Source organism: Cherax quadricarinatus, chromosome 27 (genome assembly GCF_038502225.1).
Source record: "Cherax quadricarinatus isolate ZL_2023a chromosome 27, ASM3850222v1, whole genome shotgun sequence".
NCBI classification, from domain to species: Eukaryota; Metazoa; Arthropoda; class Malacostraca; order Decapoda; family Parastacidae; genus Cherax; species Cherax quadricarinatus.
This window is the reverse complement of record NC_091318.1, coordinates 27,957,177-27,977,603: the sequence shown is the minus strand read 5'-3', so window position 1 is coordinate 27,977,603 and position 20,427 is coordinate 27,957,177. Positions and strand designations below refer to the sequence as shown.

The 20,427-nt window shown below is 47.4% G+C and overlaps 1 protein-coding gene across 8 annotated transcripts in view; it reads left to right on the top strand.

The window, feature by feature from the left end:
• LOC128691112 (uncharacterized) overlaps positions 1–20,427 on the top strand; it is a 343,519-nt gene that overhangs the window by 60,388 nt on the left and 262,704 nt on the right. For 5 of the 8 annotated variants that reach the window (XM_070089170.1, XM_070089165.1, XM_070089169.1 and 2 more), the window contains exon 1: positions 3,115–3,302. The exons of the other annotated variants lie outside the window; for them this stretch is intronic. The gene's annotated coding sequence lies outside the window, so the exon portion shown is untranslated. Of the gene's footprint in view, positions 1–3,114; positions 3,303–20,427 lie in introns of those variants that run through there. 8 annotated transcript variants of the gene reach the window in all.

Below are 20,427 nucleotides of genomic sequence, written 5' to 3'. Positions count from 1 at the left end.
GCAGTTGTACTAGTAGTTCTAGCAGTAGTAGTTGTACTAGTAGTTCTAACAGTAGCAGTTGTACTAGTAGTTCTAGCAGTAGCAGTTGTACTAGTAGTTCTAGCAGTAGCAATTGTACTAGTAGTTCTAGCAGTAGTAGTTGTACTAGTAGTTCTAGCAGTAGCAGTTGTACTAGTAGTTCTAGCAGTAGTAGTTGTACTAGTAGTTCTAGCAGTAGCAGTTGTACTAGTAGTTCTAGCAGTAGCAGTTGTACTAGTAGTTCTAGCAGTAGCAGTTGTACTAGTAGTTCTAGCAGTAGCAGTTGTACTAGTAGTTCTAGCAGTAGCAGTTGTACTAGTAGTTCTAGCAGCAGCAGTTGTACTAGTAGTTCTACCAGTAGCAGTTGTACTAGTAGTTCTAGCAGTAGCAGGTGTACTAGTAGTTCTAGCAGTAGCAGTTGTACTAGTAGTTGAAGCAGAAGTTTAATATGTTAATATTGCATTCACTTCTATGGAGAATTTCCAATAGATTTAGAATTTGTTTAGATTCTTAACACATTGATGTTAGTAATAGGTTCGAGACACGATAAGATTTCGTACAAGACACACCCAAAACATCCTGTACAGAACCATCCCATCTGCATCCTACACGGGAATCATCGCTTCATCCAACACAGGTAGAACTTCAAAACAAATACTGTAAGCCTGAAAGGGCAGGCAAGACAACCTTTCTCAACCTGCCTGAGGTATTAATTTCACATACAGACGTATTAATTTCACATACCTCAAGAGATACGTTCCATGAAGTGTTTTTAATATTATTCAGACTGGTCTTTTTTATAACTGTGGCCAGAGATTTTATAACCTTGTTGTATCGTGAAGGTTGATAGGCTGCTAGGAGACTATCGTGAAGGTTGATAGGCTGCTAGGAGACTGTATCGTGAAGGTTGATAGGCTGCTAGGAGACTGTATCGTGAAGGTTGATAGGCTGCTAGGAGACTGTATCGTGAAGGCTGATAGGCTGCTAGGAGACTGTATCGTGAAGGTTGATAGGCTGCTAGGAGACTGTATCGTGAAGGTTGATAGGCTGCTAGGAGACTGTATCGTGAAGGTTGATAGGCTGCTAGGAGACTGTATCGTGAAGGTTGATAGGCTGCTAGGAGACCGTATCGTGAAGGTTGATAGGCTGCAAGGAGACTGTATCGTGAAGATTGACAGGCGGCTAGGAGACTATCCTGAAGGCTGATAGGCTGCAAGGAGACTACTAATAATACAGGAGCTCTAGCAGATGGTCAATTTTCCAACAAAAACTAATTTTAACTCTATATCATCTGCAATTACCAGCAGCCTGTCTCTTCCATTAGTGGACGGATACTTTGACAATTTCACAATTCCTCACAATTTTTTTCTTTTGCATTTTCCGCCAATATAATCCAGACATAAACAGCATAAACAGATCCATCTCTGGGTCGGTACATACTGTGTAATTTTATCACTATAATTTAAAAGGAATTAGATGCTGGATATTAGTATCCGGTTCTCAACTCACAAGTTATTGAGTGGCTGGGGAAAAAAGCGATTCGCTTAACGCATTTTTCGCTTAACGACCCATCTCTCCTGTTCCTATCTAGGCTGTTAAACGAAGGCCTGTTGTAATAATAATATTATTATTATAATTATTACTATTATTATTAACGATAAAATGATAACATCATGGCTCAATTACGTAGATTTCACTGTAGATTATGATGCTGACAGCATCTCAGTGATTTAACGTTATTGGATACATCTGCAGTATCGCGAAACGTTGATGTCTATATAATTACCAACGTTATGTGCAAATGAGATGGTTAGGTTGGCTAGCATTGTGTGTTTGGTCCAGAGTTGCTGCGGCGGGGATAACTACCCAGGGATGTAGTTAGCTAGAATGAAAGTAACTTTCAGGGGTGTATGATAATGAAGGTAATTAAGTACCTGAGGTGTAGTTAGTTGAATTGAATAAGTAAATGGTATAGTTACAGTGAAGGTAACTGTCATGGGTTGTAGTTAGACACAGATAATTAATTACAAGGAGTGTAGTTAGAGTGAAGGTAACCATTAGGGTGTAGTTAGAATGATGATAATTAAATACCGGGGTCGTAGTTAGCTATAGTGACTAACTATCACGGGTGTAGCTAGCTGTAGTCACATTAACTACTAAGGGTGTAGTTAGTTATAGTGACACCAACTAACTACAAAGACTGTCGCTAGCTAGAGTGCAGGTCACTAACTCATTACCTTAAAATAAAGGTACATAGAAGGAATCAATTTATTATCTTGTACGTCTTAATAAGACACAGTCGTATGTATATATTTTTTATTGAGGGAGCTTAGATCAGTCCGCCGTGTGTAGCTAATAAACAGAAACTCTCCGGCACTCTGCGCGGAAGTGACTTATGTAAGGACTGCTGTTATCATTGCTTGGGTTATGACCTTGCATGTTTGCAATAAGAACATAAGACTGAAGGAACACTGCAGCAGACCTACTGGTCCATAATAGACAAGTCTTTTTCAAAAAACAACCATTCCCACCCACCTAATTGCTCAAGCTTTCCCCAAAGACACCCAAGAATTTGCTTCAGTACTAATCACACCCATCCCTTACCACTCATATATTCGTCTTTTTTCTTTTGTTGATGTGAGTGTGGCTGAGCTGCGGCACTTTGGGATTTTGCATCAGACTGGGAAGCTGTGTAGAAAGGTGGTAGAAATGCCCTATAATTTACGGATGCATTTTTATTACACGCTGGATGCAGCCATTGCTGTATATAATGTAATGCAAAGTGTTGTAAAATTTACCGAAATGTGTCAGCTTATGCATCTGAACTGCATTCATCCCAGTAGCGCTGAGGGCAGCATCTCAGGAGAGTCTTACGTCAACAAAGTTCAAAAGTGGTCAATACCTTTCACCCATACCATCACCGTCCCTATGATCTTCCTTGCTCACGAACGACTGACACACACTAAAGAAACCCTCTCACGTGAGTCAGACCACGAATGAATGGAGACCAAGAAAATGCGCTAAGTTTGGAAATGTTTTGAAGTTGTGGCAGAGTGCCGACTCCAGCAGCAGCAGAGTTGGTGTGGAGCCGAGCTGAGAGTGCCAGTAGAGCTGTAGCTGTGGTGGTGAGAGGTAGTGTTGCTTGTCGCACCTCGGAAACAGTGTCAGCCTCTTCCCTATAACACTTTCCTCTCTCATGACAACCAGACGATTTCTGAGGATTATTTACCTGGCTTTGGATACTTAAAGAAGGCAATACGTCATAAGAATTACAACATTTGAAGGTCAGTAGATTTGAGTTGTCATCTGTTTCTCTCATGACAGCTTTCTGTTATCTCTTAATGGATCCAGGGATCGTCGCTCCCGTTTTCAGGATTATTTACTTTGCTCTGGATATTAAAGCAAGGCTTTATGGAATAGGAATTACTCCATGTTAAAGTGAGTATACCTGACTTGCAGTCTGTGATTATGTATTTACGTCAAAGACTCGAAGACTTTACTGAAATCATCAAAGCCAAACAGAAGATAACTATCGTCGTAACAGGTTACGGAATTTCGTAAATGTAACTGAAAACTTTCTTGGGATAATTAACCTGATAGTATTTATAATCCATCATAACCCAGGATAACCCACGAAAGGTCTGCTGCCATGGGATACCACCCACAACAGCTGACCAACTCCTAGGTGTCTTAGCACTGCTAGGGTGACCTGGCACAAGGAGACACGACAATACGTAACGGCGATTGAACCCGGGTCGTTTAAGTCGTGGTCTGAAACTTCTACAACTGTGTTTGGCGGATTTACCTTGCGGTGTGAGGTAAGGCAGAACGGATGTGGGTTCTTGGGTAACTAATCCACGTCATTTGATCACAAGATGTTCTGGAGAACCTGTCTCGAGATTAACTCTTTCACTGTCTCTTTAATAATAATAACAACAATACTACTACTACTACTACTACTACTACTAATAATAATAATAATAATAATAATAATAATAATAATAATAATAATAATAATAATAATAGATAAATAAATATAGTGGGCTCTTACTCCCACCCAGCAGTACCTCAGGAGTCACTCATTTCTTCCGAGTCAACTGTCGTATTATCACCCCCTCGGCCCGGTCTGGGACCAAACCGCATAAATTTTTAAGGAAATATACACGCGGGATTTATTTGTTGATAAAATACGTAAAAACCCGGAGTTGTCTTCTGAATTTACATTCTTTATTTGTTTAATATGACTTGGCGAGGTAAATGAATGAGCTCAGCTCTGTATTTAACTCTTTTTTTTTTGCTTCCTTTCAAAATTAGTTGTTTTTGACGTTCTTTGTTACAATATCATTGCGTTATTGCCTCAAAATAATCGCGTCAAAGAACGCAAGGAATCTCTTGTCGTAGCTCCAGTTGAAATTGCGACATTTTCAAGCGTCCCACGGATTATCTTACGAAAAATGCGGGGATAACTTGGGACCTTGTCTTTGAGCACATAACACCCACACATCCACCCACACCAGCTCTCCCCCCACCACCACCACGTTCACCAACACTCCACCCACCCACCCACCCACCTACTACTACCACACCTTTAATAGTTCCCTGCTGCCCACCCTTCCACCCACACTCCACGCATTTACTAGCTCCTTCACTGCTGTCCACGCTTTCACTCCCACTCCACTCCCACTCTCCACTGCCACAGTCGCGCTCTCCCACACACCTAACATCACCATTAATACAACTCTTGACTGTTACTGTGCGAGTGTTTGGAGGTCGGTGTGGTGACCCACTTGTCTACTGAACCACTCCCGCAGCAGCTGCTGTTGTTGTTGTTGTTGTTGCTGCTGCTGCTGTTGTTACAGCTGCTGCTACTCCTGCTGCTGTTGGTGGTGTTATTGTGTTGCCGCTGCTGTTGTTGCTATTACTGTTGCTGTGCTGTTGATGCTGCTACTGCTGTTGCTGTTGCTATTGCTGCTGCTGTTGTTGCTGCTGCTGCTGCTGCTGCTGTTGATGCTGCTACTGCTGCTGCTGCTGCTGCTGCTGCTGCTGCTGCTGCTGCTGCTGCTGCTGCTGCTGCTGCTGCTGCTGCTGCTGCTGCTGCTGCTGAAAGTGTAGCGAGACTTACGGTAGTGCATCAAGAATTTGTTGATCTGTTGTTGTTGCTGTTGCTTTCTATGCGTAAAGGCTTTGTGTTCCATATAGTGACTCTCCCACTAGTTTTTGTAGATGAGTTGTGAGCCTTTGTGTCATGTGTCGTGTGAGTGACCCTACCACTGCTGCTGGTGCAGGTGTGGCACTGCTGCTGGTGCAGGTGTGATACTACTGCTAGTGCAGGTGTACCAATGGCACTGCTGGTGGTGCAGGTGTGACACTGCTGCTGGTGCAGGTGTGACACTGCTGCTAGTGCAGGTGTGCCACTGGCACTGCTGCTGGTGCAGGTGTGGCAGTGTCACTGCTGCTGGTGCAGGTACTTCAGTGGCACTGCTGCTGGTGCACGTATGGCACTGCTGCTGGTGCAGGTGTGACACTGCTGTTGATGCAGGTGTTTCAGTGGCACTGCTGCTGGTGCAGGTGTTTAAGTCATTATCTGTAGTCTTAATTAAAGATCGTCAATATGGTTACCACAACTGTTTTCTTTGCAGCTGTGACCTTGTTTGTCACTGTTTACGTGATAATGTTTGTTTCTCATTGTTTACGTGACAAAATTTTTTGCTCATTGTCATTGTTCATATGATGACCTTTGGTTGTTTGTCTGCTTTACGTGATTATGCTTGCTTCCTCGTCATTGTTTGCGTGGTGATGTTTGCGTCCCCGTCACTGTTTACGTGATATTACTTGTCTGCTTATCATCATTTGCTAGAGGGGAAGATATTTTCTCTCTCTCTCTCTCTTTCTCTCTCTCTCTCTCTCTCTCTCTCTCTCTCTCTCTCTCTCTCTCTCTCTCTCTCTCTCTCTCTCTCTCTCTCTCTCTTCCCAAAACAGTCGCACACGGGCACGAAGACACAATAACCGCAGTTTTTGGGCACAAGCTAGGCTCCACTGCCTCACCTGCTACTGCTGTTAGCGTTAATCACAAAGCTCGTTATAGCTGCCAAATTTAGCGTCTCTCCTAAGTGTTATTAGCATGCAAAGTGGCCTGGTGTATGGACTATAACAGTGTTATCTCGTGTGCTCGGGGAGACAGACACAGCTACTACACTCTCTCTCTCTAGGTCCTTGATCGCCACGCATGACTGTCACACGAACTTTTAGTAATATTAGTTGAGTTACCGACGGAATGCTGGGTAAGTGGACACGAATGTAACTAATGTGAAATTTGATTGTGACAACGTTTCGCTCTCCAGGAGAGTGAAACGTTGCCACAATAAAATGTCACATTAGTTGTATCCATGTCCATTTTACCTAACATGATTTTTTTTTATTTAGCTAAATTAGGTACAGTGGGAAGGTGTTGTTACTCTCTTCTGTGTGATACTTACACATGTAACTTACACATGTAACCTGTGAGAACACAGGTTACATGTGCTCCCCTGTGTTATGTTCCGTTGCTCAGGATGGTGTTACCTGCATAGTGTTGAAATCTGTCAGCCAGAGCTGAGGGACTTCAGCAGTGTCAGCCAGAGCTGGGGGACTTCAGCAGTGTCAGCCAGAGCTGGGGGACTTCAGTAGTGTCAGCCAGAGCTGGGGGACTTCAGTAGTGTCAGCCAGAGCTGGGGGACTTCAGTAGTGTCAGCCAGAGCTGGGGGACTTCAGTAGTGTCAGCCAGAGCTGGGGGACTTCAGTAGTGTCCGCCAGAGCTGGGGGGACTTCAGTAGTGTCAGCCAGAGCTGGGGGACTTCAGTAGTGTCAGCCAGAGCTGGGGGGACTTCAGTAGTGTCAGCCAGAGCTGGGGGACTTCAGTAGTGTCAGCCAGAGCTGGGGGACTTCAGTAGTGTCAGCCAGAGCTGGGGGACTTCAGTAGTGTCAGCCAGAGCTGGGGGACTTCAGTAGTGTCAGCCAGAGCTCGGGGACTTCAGTAGTGTCAGCCAGAGCTGGGGAGACTTCAGTAGTGTCAGCCAGAGCTGGGGGACTTCAGTAGTGTCAGCCAGAGCTGGGGGACTTCAGTAGTGTCAGCCAGAGCTCGGGGACTTCAGTAGTGTCAGCCAGAGCTGGGGAGACTTCAGTAGTGTCAGCCAGAGCTGGGGGGACTTCAGTAGTGTCAGCCAGAGCTGGGGGACTTCAGTAGTGTCAGCCAGAGCTGGGGGACTTCAGTAGTGTCAGCCAGAGCTGGGGAGACTTCAGTAGTGTCAGCCAGAGCTGGGGGACTTCAGTAGTTCAGCCAGAGCTGGGGGACTTCAGTAGTGTCAGCCAGAGCTGGGGGACTTCAGTAGTGTCAGCCAGAGCTGGGGGGACTTCAGTAGTGTCAGCCAGAGCTGGGGGACTTCAGTAGTGTCAGCCAGAGCTGGAGGACTTCAGTAGTGTCAGCCAGAGCTGGGGGACTTCAGTAGTGTCAGCCAGAGCTGGGGGACTTCAGTAGTGTCAGCCAGAGCTGGGGGACTTCAGTAGTGTCAGCCAGAGCTGGGGGACTTCAGTAGTGTCAGCCAGAGCTGGGGGACTTCAGTAGTGTCAGCCAGAGCTGGGGGACTTCAGTAGTGTCAGCCAGAGCTGGGGGACTTCAGTAGTGTCAGCCAGAGCTGGGGGACTTCAGTAGTGTCAGCCAGAGCTGGGGGACTTCAGTAGTGTCAGCCAGAGCTGGGGGACTTCAGTAGTGTCAGCCAGAGCTGGGGAGACTTCAGTAGTGTCAGCCAGAGCTGGGGGACTTCAGTAGTTCAGCCAGAGCTGGGGGACTTCAGTAGTGTCAGCCAGAGCTGGGGAGACTTCAGTAGTGTCAGCCAGAGCTGGGGGACTTCAGTAGTGTCAGCCAGAGCTGGGGGACTTCAGTAGTTCAGCCAGAGCTGGGGGACTTCAGTAGTGTCAGCCAGAGCTGGGGAGACTTCAGTAGTGTCAGCCAGAGCTGGGGGACTTCAGTAGTGTCAGCCAGAGCTGGGGGACTTCAGTAGCGTCAGCCAGAACTGGGGGACTTCAGTAGTGTCAGCCAGAGCTGGGGGACTTCAGTAGTGTCAGCCAGAGCTGGGGGACTTCAGTAGTGTCAGCCAGAGTTGGGGGGACTTCAGTAGTGTCAGCCAGAGCTGGGGAGACTTCAGTAGTGTCAGCCAGAGCTGGGGAGACTTCAGTAGTGTCAGCCAGAGCTGGGGGACTTCAGTAGTGTCAGCCAGAGCTGGGGGACTTCAGTAGTGTCAGCCAGAGCTGGGGGACTTCAGTAGTGTCAGCCAGAGCTGGGGGACTTCAGTAGTGTCAGCCAGAGCTGGGGGACTTCAGTAGTGTCAGCCAGAGCTGGGGGACAACAGTAGTGTCAGCCAGAGCTGGGGGACTTCAGTAGTGTCAGCCAGAGCTGGGTGACTTCAGTAGTGTCAGCCAGAGCTGGGGGACTTCAGTAGTGTCAGCCAGAGCTGGGGGACTTCAGTAGTGTCAGCCAGAGCTGGGGGACTTCAGTAGTGTCAGCCAGAGCTGGGGGACAACAGTAGTGTCAGCCAGAGCTGGGGGACTTCAGTAGTGTCAGCCAGAGCTGGGGGACTTCAGTAGTGTCAGCCAGAGCTGGGGGACTTCAGTAGTGTCAGCCAGAGCTGGGGGACTTCAGTAGTGTCAGCCAGAGCTGGGAGACTTCAGTAGTGTCAGCCAGAGCTGGGGGACATCAATAGTGTCAGCCAGAGCTGGGAGACTTCAGTAGTGTCAGCCAGAGCTGGGAGACTTCAGTAGTGTCAACCAGAGCTGGGGGACTTCAGTAGTGTCAGCCAGAGCTGGGGGACTTCAGTAGTGTCAGCCAGAGCTGGGGGACTTCAGTAGTGTCAGCCAGAGCTGGGGGACTTCATTAGTGTCAGCCAGAGCTGGGGGACTTCAGTAGTGTCAGCCAGAGCTGGGGGACAACAGTAGTGTCAGCCAGAGCTGGGGGACTTCAGTAGTGTCAGCCAGAGCTGGGGGACTTCAGTAGTGTCAGCCAGAGCTGGGGGACAACAGTAGTGTCAGCCAGAGCTGGGGGACTTCAGTAGTGTCAGCCAGAGCTGGGGGACTTCAGTAGTGTCAGCCAGAGCTGGGGGACTTCAGTAGTGTCAGCCAGAGCTGGGGGACAACAGTAGTGTCAGCCAGAGCTGGGGGACTTCAGTAGTGTCAGCCAGAGCTGGGGGACTTCAGTAGTGTCAGCCAGAGCTGGGGGACAACAGTAGTGTCAGCCAGAGCTGGGGGACTTCAGTAGTGTCAGCCAGAGCTGGGGGACTTCAGTAGTGTCAGCCAGAGCTGGGGGACTTCAGTAGTGTCAGCCAGAGCTGGGGGACAACAGTAGTGTCAGCCAGAGCTGGGGGACTTCAGTAGTGTCAGCCAGAGCTGGGGGACTTCAGTAGTGTCAGCCAGAGCTGGGGGACAACAGTAGTGTCAGCCAGAGCTGGGGGACTTCAGTAGTGTCAGCCAGAGCTGGGAGACTTCAGTAGTGTCAGCCAGAGCTGGGAGACTTCAGTAGTGTCAGCCAGAGCTGGGGGACTTCAGTAGTGTCAGCCAGAGCTGGGGGACTTCAGTAGTGTCAGCCAGAGCTGGGGGACAACAGTAGTGTCAGCCAGAGCTGGGGGACTTCAGTAGTGTCAGCCAGAGCTGGGAGACTTCAGTAGTGTCAGCCAGAGCTGGGAGACTTCAGTAGTGTCAGCCAGAGCTGAGGGACTTCAGTAGTGTCAGCCAGAGCTGGGAGACTTCAGTAGTGTCAGCCAGAGCTGAGGGACTTCAGTAGTGTCAGCCAGAGCTGGGGGACTTCAGTAGTGTCAGCCAGAGCTGGGGGACTTCAGTAGTGTCAGCCAGAGCTGGGGGACTTCAGTAGTGTCAGCCAGAGCTGGGGGACTTCAGTAGTGTCAGCCAGAGCTGGGAGACTTCAGTAGTGTCAACCAGAGCTGGGGGACTTCAGTAGTGTCAGCCAGAGCTGGGGGACTTCAGTAGTGTCAGCCAGAGCTGGGGGACTTCAGTAGTGTCAGCCAGAGCTGGGGGACTTCAGTAGTGTCAGCCAGAGCTGGGGGACTTCAGTAGTGTCAGCCAGAGCTGGGGGACTTCAGTAGTGTCAGCCAGAGCTGGGGAGACTTCAGTAGTGTCAGCCAGAGCTGGGGGACTTCAGTAGTGTCAGCCAGAGCTGGGAGACTTCAGTAGTGTCAGCCAGAGCTGGGAGACTTCAGTAGTGTCAGCCTGAAATGAGAGACTTAAATAGGACAATAAGGGTATCGTCAAGTATTGCATTTCATCTGTCGTATCATTTATATTGTGCAATTCCAAGAAGCTGATGAATAATACACACGTGCAACACTTAAGTAACTTTATTGTGGCTTCCTCAGTCCAGTACAGAGAAGAACGGCTGAAAACCAGAAGGAGTTCTAAGTAATCCGTCCCTCAGCCTGGAGTCATTGTACTCAATCTTTCCAAGATTTATGGTCTGTTCACATAGACTCTAGGCTGAGGGACTGATAACCTCCAACCCCATCCGGTCTTCAGCCATTATTCTCTGTACTGGACCGTTGAAGCCACTGTCGGGCGAAACGTCTATTTCATCAAAATGTTGGTTCTTTGAACCAGTTATCTAAGAAACATGAATTAAACCAGTTATCCTCTTGAGAGAAAATCCTGCTGTGCAGGTGTAACACCTTGGCAAACAGATACACCCAGGTGTTGCACCTAAGTCAGTAATACTCAGGATTTTTCGTGAAACATCAATCAGCGAAGAGGCGGGGGCCAGGAGCTGTGAATCGACCCCTGCAACCACAAATAGATGAGTACTAAAAAGTGAATACATGATCTAACAACGCAGAGAACGAAAGTAGCAATTGCATACATATCTCAGCAACAAAATAGGAGAGGCTTAGAAATTTTTTTTCGCCATGTTCTCTGAGGATCCTTGAAGATGTGAGTGAAGCAGCACGAAAGCGCATGGACGCTGTTGTTCTTTCCTTTCAATGGCATCAAATTGCATAATAAGGTTTCACAATATTTTTCATGGGAGGTAATTTTGTCCAATTATTTCCATATTCACAGTGACTAGAGTGCTTTCTCTCTCTCTCTCTCTCTCTCTCTCTCTCTCTCTCTCTCTCTCTCTCTCTCTCTCTCTCTCTCTCTCTCTCTCTCTCTCTCTCTCTCTCTCTCTCTCTCTCTCTCTCTCTCTCTCTCTCTCTCTCTCCCTGGCTGCCGGGTCTACACGCCACTTTCGACCATGGTGTGGATACCTGGGGGTTAATTACGATGCAAGAGAGACCGAAACGTTGTCTAGAGGTTGTCTCCAGTGTGCTGACTGGGTAGGAGGTATTGTAGCTACAGCAGTGAAATATATTTTTTCCTTCTCTGTGTGATACTTATCGTGACAGTCACGATTACCATGGTCTCCACAGCACTAGAAATGTCTCCATTACACCACCATGGTCTCCACAGCACTAGAAATGTCTCCATTACACCACCATGGTCTCCACAGCACTAGAAATGTCTCCATTACACCACCATGGTCTCCACAGCACTAGAAATGTCTCCATTACACCACCATGGTCTCCACAGCACTAGAAATGTCTCCATTACACCACCATGGTCTCCACAGCACTAAAAATGTCTCCATTACACCACCATTGTCTCCACAACACCACAATGGTCTCCACAACACCGCCATGGTCTCAATTACACCACCATGGTCTCCACAACACCACCATGGTCTCCATTACACCACCATGGTCTCCACAACACCACCATGGTCTCCATTACACCACCATGGTCTCCATTACACCACCATGGTCTCCACAACACCACCATGGTCTCCACAACACCACCATGGTCTCCATTACACCACCATGGTCTACACAACACCACCATGGTCTCCATTACACCACCATGGTCTCCATTACACCACCATGGTCTCCACAACACCACCATGGTCTCCACAACACCACCATGGTCTCCACAACACCACCATGGTCTCCATTACACCACCATGGTCTCCATTACACCACCATGGTCTCCACAACACCACCATGGTCTCCATTGCACCACCATGGTCTCCACAACACCACCATGGTCTCCACAACCCCACCATGGTCTCCATTACACCACCATGGTCTTCACAACACCACCATGGTCTCCATTACACCACCATGGTCTCCACAACACCACCATGGTCTCCATTACACCACCATGGTCTCCATTACACCACCATGGTCTCCACAACACCACCACTGTCTCCACAACACCACCATGGTCTCCATTACACCACCATGGTCTCCACAACACCACCATGGTCTCCATTACACCACCATGGTCTCCATTACACCACCATGGTCTCCACAACACCACCATGGTCTCCACAACACCACCATGGTCTCCATTACACCACCATGGTCTCCACAACACCACCAAGGTCTCCACAACACCACCATGGTCTCCATTACACCACCATGGTCTCCATTGCACCACCATGGTCTCCATTGCACCACCATGGTCTCCACAACACCACCATGGTCTCCACAACACCACCATGGTCTCCACAACACCACCATGGTCTCCACAGCACTAGAAATGTCTCCATTACACCACCATGGTCTCCATTACACCACCATGGTCTCCATTGCACCACCATGGTCTCCACAACATCACCATGGTCTCCACAACACCACCATGGTCTCCACAGTACTAGAAATGTCTCCATTACACCACCATGGTCTCCACAACACCGCCATGGTCTCCACAGCACTAAAAATGTCTCCATTACACCACCATGGTCTCCACAACACCACCATGGTCTCCACAGCACTAGAAATGTCTCCATTACACCACCATGGTCTCCACAGCACTAGAAATGTCTCCATTACACCACCATGGTCTCCACAGCACTAGAAATGTCATTACACTACCATGGTCTCCACAACACCACCATGGTCTCCATTACACCACCATGGTCTCCACAACACCACCATGGTCTCCACAACACCACCATGGTCTCCACAGCACTAGAAATGTCTCCATTACACCACCATGGTCTCCACAACACCACCATGGTCTCCATTACACCACCATGGTCTCCATTTCACCACCATGGTCTCCACAGCACTAGAAATGTCTCCATTACACCACCATGGTCTCCATAGCACTAGAAATGTCTCCATTACACTACCATGGTCTCCACAACACCACCATTGTCTCCATTACACCACCATGGTCTCCATTACACCACCATGGTCTCCACAGCACTAGAAATGTCTCCATTACACCACCATGGTCTCCACAACACCACCATGGTCTCCATAGCACTAGAAATGTCTCCATTACACTACCATGGTCTCCACAACACCACCATGGTCTCCATTACACCACCATGGTCTCCATTACACCACCATGGTCTCCATCACACCACCACGGTCTCCACAGCACAAGAAATGTCTCCATTACACCACCATGGTCTCCACAGCACTAGAAATGTCTCCATTACACCACCATGGTCTCCATAACACCACCATGGTCTCCACAGCACTAGAAATGTCTCCATTACACCACCATGGTCTCCACAACACCACCATGGTCTCCATTACACCACCATGGTCTCCATTACACTACCATGGTCTCCAAAACACCACCATGGTCTCCATTACACCACCATGGTCTCCATTACACCACCACGGTCTCCACAGCACAAGAAATGTCTCCATTACACCACCATGGTCTCCACAGCACCAGAAATGTCTCCATTACACCACTATGGTCTCCACAACACCACCATGGTCTCCATTACACCACCATGGTCTCCACAGTACTAGAAATGTCTCTATTACACCACCATGGTCTCCACAACACCACCATGGTCTCCACTACACCACCATGGTCTCTATTACACCACCAAGGTCTCCATAAGACCACCATGGTCTCCACAACACCACCATGATCTCCACAGCACTAAAAATGTCTCCATTACACCACCAGGGTCTCCATAGCACTAGAAATGTCTCCATTACACTACCATGGTCTCCACAACACCACCATTGTCTCCATTACACCACCATGGTCTCCATTACACCACCATGGTCTCCACAGCACTAGAAATGTCTCCATTACACCACCATGGTCTCCACAACACCACCATGGTCTCCATAGCACTAGAAATGTCTCCATTACACTACCATGGTCTCCACAACACCACCATGGTCTCCATTACACCACCATGGTCTCCATTACACCACCATGGTCTCCATCACACCACCACGGTCTCCACAGCACAAGAAATGTCTCCATTACACCACCATGGTCTCCACAGCACTAGAAATGTCTCCATTACACCACCATGGTCTCCATAACACCACCATGGTCTCCACAGCACTAGAAATGTCTCCATTACACCACCATGGTCTCTACAACACCACCATGGTCTCCATTACACCACCATGGTCTCCATTACACTACCATGGTCTCCAAAACACCACCATGGTCTCCATTACACCACCATGGTCTCCATTACACCACCACGGTCTCCACAGCACAAGAAATGTCTCCATTACACCACCATGGTCTCCACAGCACTAGAAATGTCTCCATTACACCACTATGGTCTCCACAACACCACCATGGTCTCCGTTACGCCACCATGGTCTCCACAGTACTAGAAATGTCTCTATTACACCACCATGGTCTCCACAACACCACCATGGTCTCCACTACACCACCATGGTCTCTATTACACCACCAAGGTCTCCATAACACCACCATGGTCTCCACAACACCACCATGGTCTCCACAGCACTAAAATTGTCTCCATTACACCACCAGGGTCTCCACAACACCACCATGGTCTCCATTACACCACCATAGTCTCCACAACACCACCATGGTCTCCATTACACCACCATGGTCTCCACTACACCACCATGGTCTCCATTACATCACCATGGTCTCCACAACACCACCATGGTCTCCATTACACCACCAGGGTCTTCACAACACCACCATGGTCTCCACAACACCACAATGGTCTCCACAACACCAACATAGTCTTCACAAGACCACAGTGGTCTCCACAACACCACCATCGTCTCCACAACACCACAATGGTCTCCACAACACCAACGTGGTCTCAACAACACCAACGTGGTCTCCATAACACCACCATTGTCGCCACAGCACCACCATGGTCTCCACAAGACCATCATGATCTCCACAACACCATCATGGTCTCCACAACACCATCATGGCCTCCACAACACCACCATGGTCTCTAAAACATCACCATGGTCGCCACAACACCACCATGGTCCCCTCCACACCACCATGGTCTCCACAACACCACCATGATCTCCACAACACCATCATGGTCTCCACAACACCACCATGATCTCCACAACACCATCATGGTCTCCACAACACCACCATGGTCTCCACAACACCTTCATGGTCTCCACAACACCAACGTGGTCTCCACAACACCAACGTGGTCTCCACAACACCACCATGGTCTACACAACACCAACGTGGTCTGCACAACACCAACGTGGTCTACACAACACCAATGTGGTCTTCACAGCACCACCATGGTCTCCACAACACCAACGTGGTCTCCAGAACACCACCATGGTCACCACAACACCAACGTGGTCTCCACAACACCACCATGGTCACCACAACACCAACGTGGTCTCCACAACACAAACGTGGTCTCCACAACACCACCTTGGTCTCCACAACACCAACGTGGTCTCCACAACACCACCATGGTCACCACAACACAAACGTGGTCTCCACAACACAAACGTGGTCTCCACAACACCACCATGGTCTCCACAACACCAACGTGGTCTCCACAACACCAACGTGGTCTCCACAACACCACCATTGTCGCCACAGCACCACCATGGTTTCCACAAGACCACCATGATCTCCACAACACCATCATGGTCTCCACAACACCACCATGGTCTCCACAACACCATCATGGTCTCCACAACACCACCATGGTCTCCAAAACATCACCATGGTCGCCACAACACCACCATGGTCCCCTCTACACCACCATGGTCTCCACAAGACCACCATGATCTCCACAACACCATCATGGTCTCCACAACACCATCATGGTCTCCACAACACCATCATGGTCTCCATAACACCACCATGGTCTCCAAAACATCACCATGGTCGCCACAACACCACCATGGTCCTTTCTACACCACCATGGTCTCCACAACACCACCATGATCTGCACAACACCATCATGGTATCCACAACACCACCATGATCTCCACAACACCATCATGGTCTCCACAACACCACCATGGTCTCCACAACACCATCATGGTCTCCACAACACCAACGTGGTCTCCACAACACCACCATGGTCTACACAACACCACCATGGTCTCCACAACACCAACGTGGTCTCCACAACACCAACGTGGTCTCCACAACACCACCATGGTCTACACAACACCACCATGGTCTCCACAACACCACCATGATCTCCACAACACCATCATGGTCTCCACAACACCACCATGGTCTCCACAACACCACCATGGTCTACACAACACCACCATGGGCTCCACAACACCAACGTTGTCTCCACAACACCAACGTGGTCTCCACAACACCAACGTGGTCTCCACAACACTACCATGGTCTACACAACACCACCATGGGCTCCACAACACCAACGTGGTTTCCACAGCACCACCATGGTCTACACAACACCACCATGGGCTCCACAACACCAACGTTGTCTCCACAACACCAACGTGGTCTCCACAACGTCTCCACTACTCCCGTCATGGTACAGGAAGCGAGGTAATTAAGGCATCAAGGTCTAATTCTTTATGTTCTCTGACACGCTTCACAGACCCAACATTTTCGCTTCTCTGGCGCAGGCTTGGTGATGATAATTTATCTCAGTCATGTCTGCTTGTCAAGTATAAGTAACCAGAGTACATCCTGATTACCCAGAGTTTTTTTTAAGTTACCCAGTGTTTCTTGTGTTCTTTGTTGATGAGAGAACGCTAGTATTGTTGCCTTCCCCAGGTTCATATATCCAGGAATTTATCCGTTTACCGCCGAATCCTTCTCAATATACCAATTAGATTATTTTCATTCACCTGATAAGGCTAATTGTTCGCCCATCTTGGTAATCGAATCCAGATCCTTTTTGGTTGAGCGACATCATTTGTGCATATGCCAGTCTATGTATTTATGAGTCATCCAAAGGATTAATGGATTATCCAAGGGATTGCCCGGTTACTCAAGGGATTTCTGAATTACCCAAAGTACTCCTAAAATATTGTATTGTTGATGGTATATAATCCTGTAAAGTACCCAAAGCAGCTGTTAGTTACCCATGGTAATTCTAAGCTAACCAAAGGTTTTATTTGTCAGGCAAAATAGTGTTAACGCTTGCTTTTACTTGTGGCCAAACATACCGAGCCTGCACACGTTTCTCGTTTTATTCCCACCCTTGAGTTTCCCATGTACACTTATTCCTTAATCTAGCATCTTATTTCTTCCCGTCCTGTAAACTACACCACTTGAGTATTCGACTCATCTCATCCCACGTCCACTTGGCTGGGGTCAGGGATGGATGGTTAGCCTCACAGAGTTGGCTACTTCAGAATACTTCGTTGCCCCCAGTGCTTCGCTGTGCGCCATGTGTTTATTTGTACTCACCTAGTTGCGGTTGCAGGGGTCGATTCACAGCTCCTGGCCCCGTCTCTTCACTGGTCGCTACTAGGTCATTCTTTCTGCTCCATGAGCTTTATCGTATCTTTTCTTAAAGCTATAAATGTATACTACCTCCATTACATCACTTCCCAGACTATTCCACTTCCTGACAACTCTGTGACTGAAGAAATATCTTCTAACATCCCTGTGATTCATCTGAATCTTCAACTTCCAACTGTGGCCTCTTGTTGTTGTGTCCCATCTCTGGAACATCCTGTCTCTATCCACTTTGTCGATTCCTCTCAGTATTTTATATGTCGTTATCATATCCCCTTTATCTCTCCTGTCTTCCAATGTCGCCAGGTCGATTTCCCTTAACCTCTCCTCGTAGTACATGCCCCATTAGCTCCGGGACTAGTCTTGTTGCAAACTTTTGCACTTTCTCTAATTTCCTTACGTGCTTGGCTATGTGTGGGTTCCAATTTGGAACCCACACCTTTTTCGCACATCAACCAAATAACTGCTGCAGCAGTTATTTGATTGGTGTGCGCCTCAGGAGATGTGCCCAGTGTTATACGAACCTCAAGATCCTTTTCCTTAGTGAGGTTTGTAGCCTCTGGTCCCCCTAGACTGTACTCTGTCTGTGGTCTTCTTTGCTCTTCCCCATTCTTCATGAATTTGCACTTGGTGGGGTTGAACTACAGGAGCCAGTTTCTGGAACAGGCCAGATCCCTTTGTAGTTCTGCTTTCTCCTCGTCCGATTGAATTCTTCTCATCAACTTCACATTATTCTTTCAGTCATGTCGTTCACATATACCAGAAACAGCACCGGTCCTAGGACTGACCCCTGTGGAACCAGGCGCTCACTCTGACACCTCGTCATGTACCATGACTCGTCGATGTCTTTCCGATAGTTATTCCCTGATCCATTGCAGTGCCTTCCCTGTTATACCTGCTTGATCCTCCAGCTTATGCACTAATCTCTTGTGTGGAACTGTGTCAAAACCATTCTTACGGTCCAAGAAAACGCAATCTACCAACCCCTCTCTCTCTTGTCTTACTGTATGTGTGTGTGTGTGTGTATGTACGGTGTTTATGTATAGAGTGTTGTGTTTATGTATGTATATTATGGGTTCATGTGTGTGCAACTGTGCACTGTATTTATGTTTGGCTTAGTCATGTTTATTAAGTGCAGTGGGTGTTTATGTGAGTACTTACTATGTTCATATATACGTATGTGTACTGTGTATCTGTGTGTATTTATTTTCTCTTGGGTCGTACCATCACTCCTAGCCTCGCCGTCTTCACCTACATTCGACCGTCTGGTTGGAGTCTAGTCTCCTCTATTTTATCGTTTTTCTCTTCAAAATGTATCTGTTGTTTTCTTTTACATCTTCCTGCAGGTAATCCCACTTTTCACTACCCCGAGAATCAGGAATTATTCCTTCACATCTCTGTAGCTCGTCTGTGTTTTAACTTACATCTATTTATCTTTGACACTCGTAACTATATTATTAAGTCTCCGCCTATGAATCCTATCAATAAATCTGAGTATCTTGTATGTTGTAATCACGTCTCTCTTTCTTGATTCATTTTAAAATGTCAGAGGAAGTCCCTATTGCCTCTTCTTATATTGCAAGCACTATGAACTATGAAAAAGATTTTCTCACCACTCTATCAGCGAGAGTGAGTTGGGAAGTATATATAAGCGAAGAAGTTTTTTAGTGAAACGTTTTTGGAGTAAGTGCCAGTGTTTAACTTAGTTTTAGAGTAGTTTGGGGTATGTTGCCCTTGGTACGAAGACAAGGTGTCCAACACTGGCCATGTTTTTTTTCAAACCATCTCCAAAGAAAAAATAATAGGAGGTATGTATTAACTTCCGATCCACTAAAATAGACATTAGTCGAGTATCAGTGCAAGTGGGAAGGTCAGTTGGGAGTGTTACATGTTACTAAGTGTGGTACAGAAGAGTGAAGTGTGTTGAGCCGCGTGTTGGTTCCACTCCAGCCGGAATGTGTCGGCTTATTCGAAGTACTGGGTGTTGGAAGTGCTGTGCGTCTGCTGAACTGTCAGCCGCCTAGTGTTTTCCAATACACATATATGGCTGGTACACTCTCACCACTGTAGACGAATTCTCTCGTGACAAGTCTTTCCACTAGTTATTAAATACACAGTGTCTTTTTAACACACTGCAGTTCCTGTTTATTGCAGTTTATACCGGGACTTTTTTCTTGGGTTGCGTTTCACGAAATGCTAACTTGTGGGTCATTCAAGAGCAAGGAGGATCGATCCTCCGTCTGCTAATCGCGGATTTGATTATACAGGTTCTTGGGAAATGCAAGGGGTGAATATGTTATGACTGAGAAGATTGGAGTCTTGAACAAATGAAGTTTGGTATCTAATTATCCTTATGTTAATTTATAATGAACACTTATTGTTTTGTTTGATGTTGTTTAACAACATTGCATTGATTGTTGTCTAACGTCAGTACTAGACAACAATGTATGTATGTGTATAAGTATGTATACGTATGTATATGGATATGTATTTATTACGGATAATAGTTTATTTACATGCAGTCACCTCAGTTCTTGCAGTAGTTTTGTTTTATTAATTTCTGATCTTTTAAATGTTTCCATACGTGACTGGCCAGGTATGGACGCCATGCTAGTGTTGTGTGCTCAGTGCTGG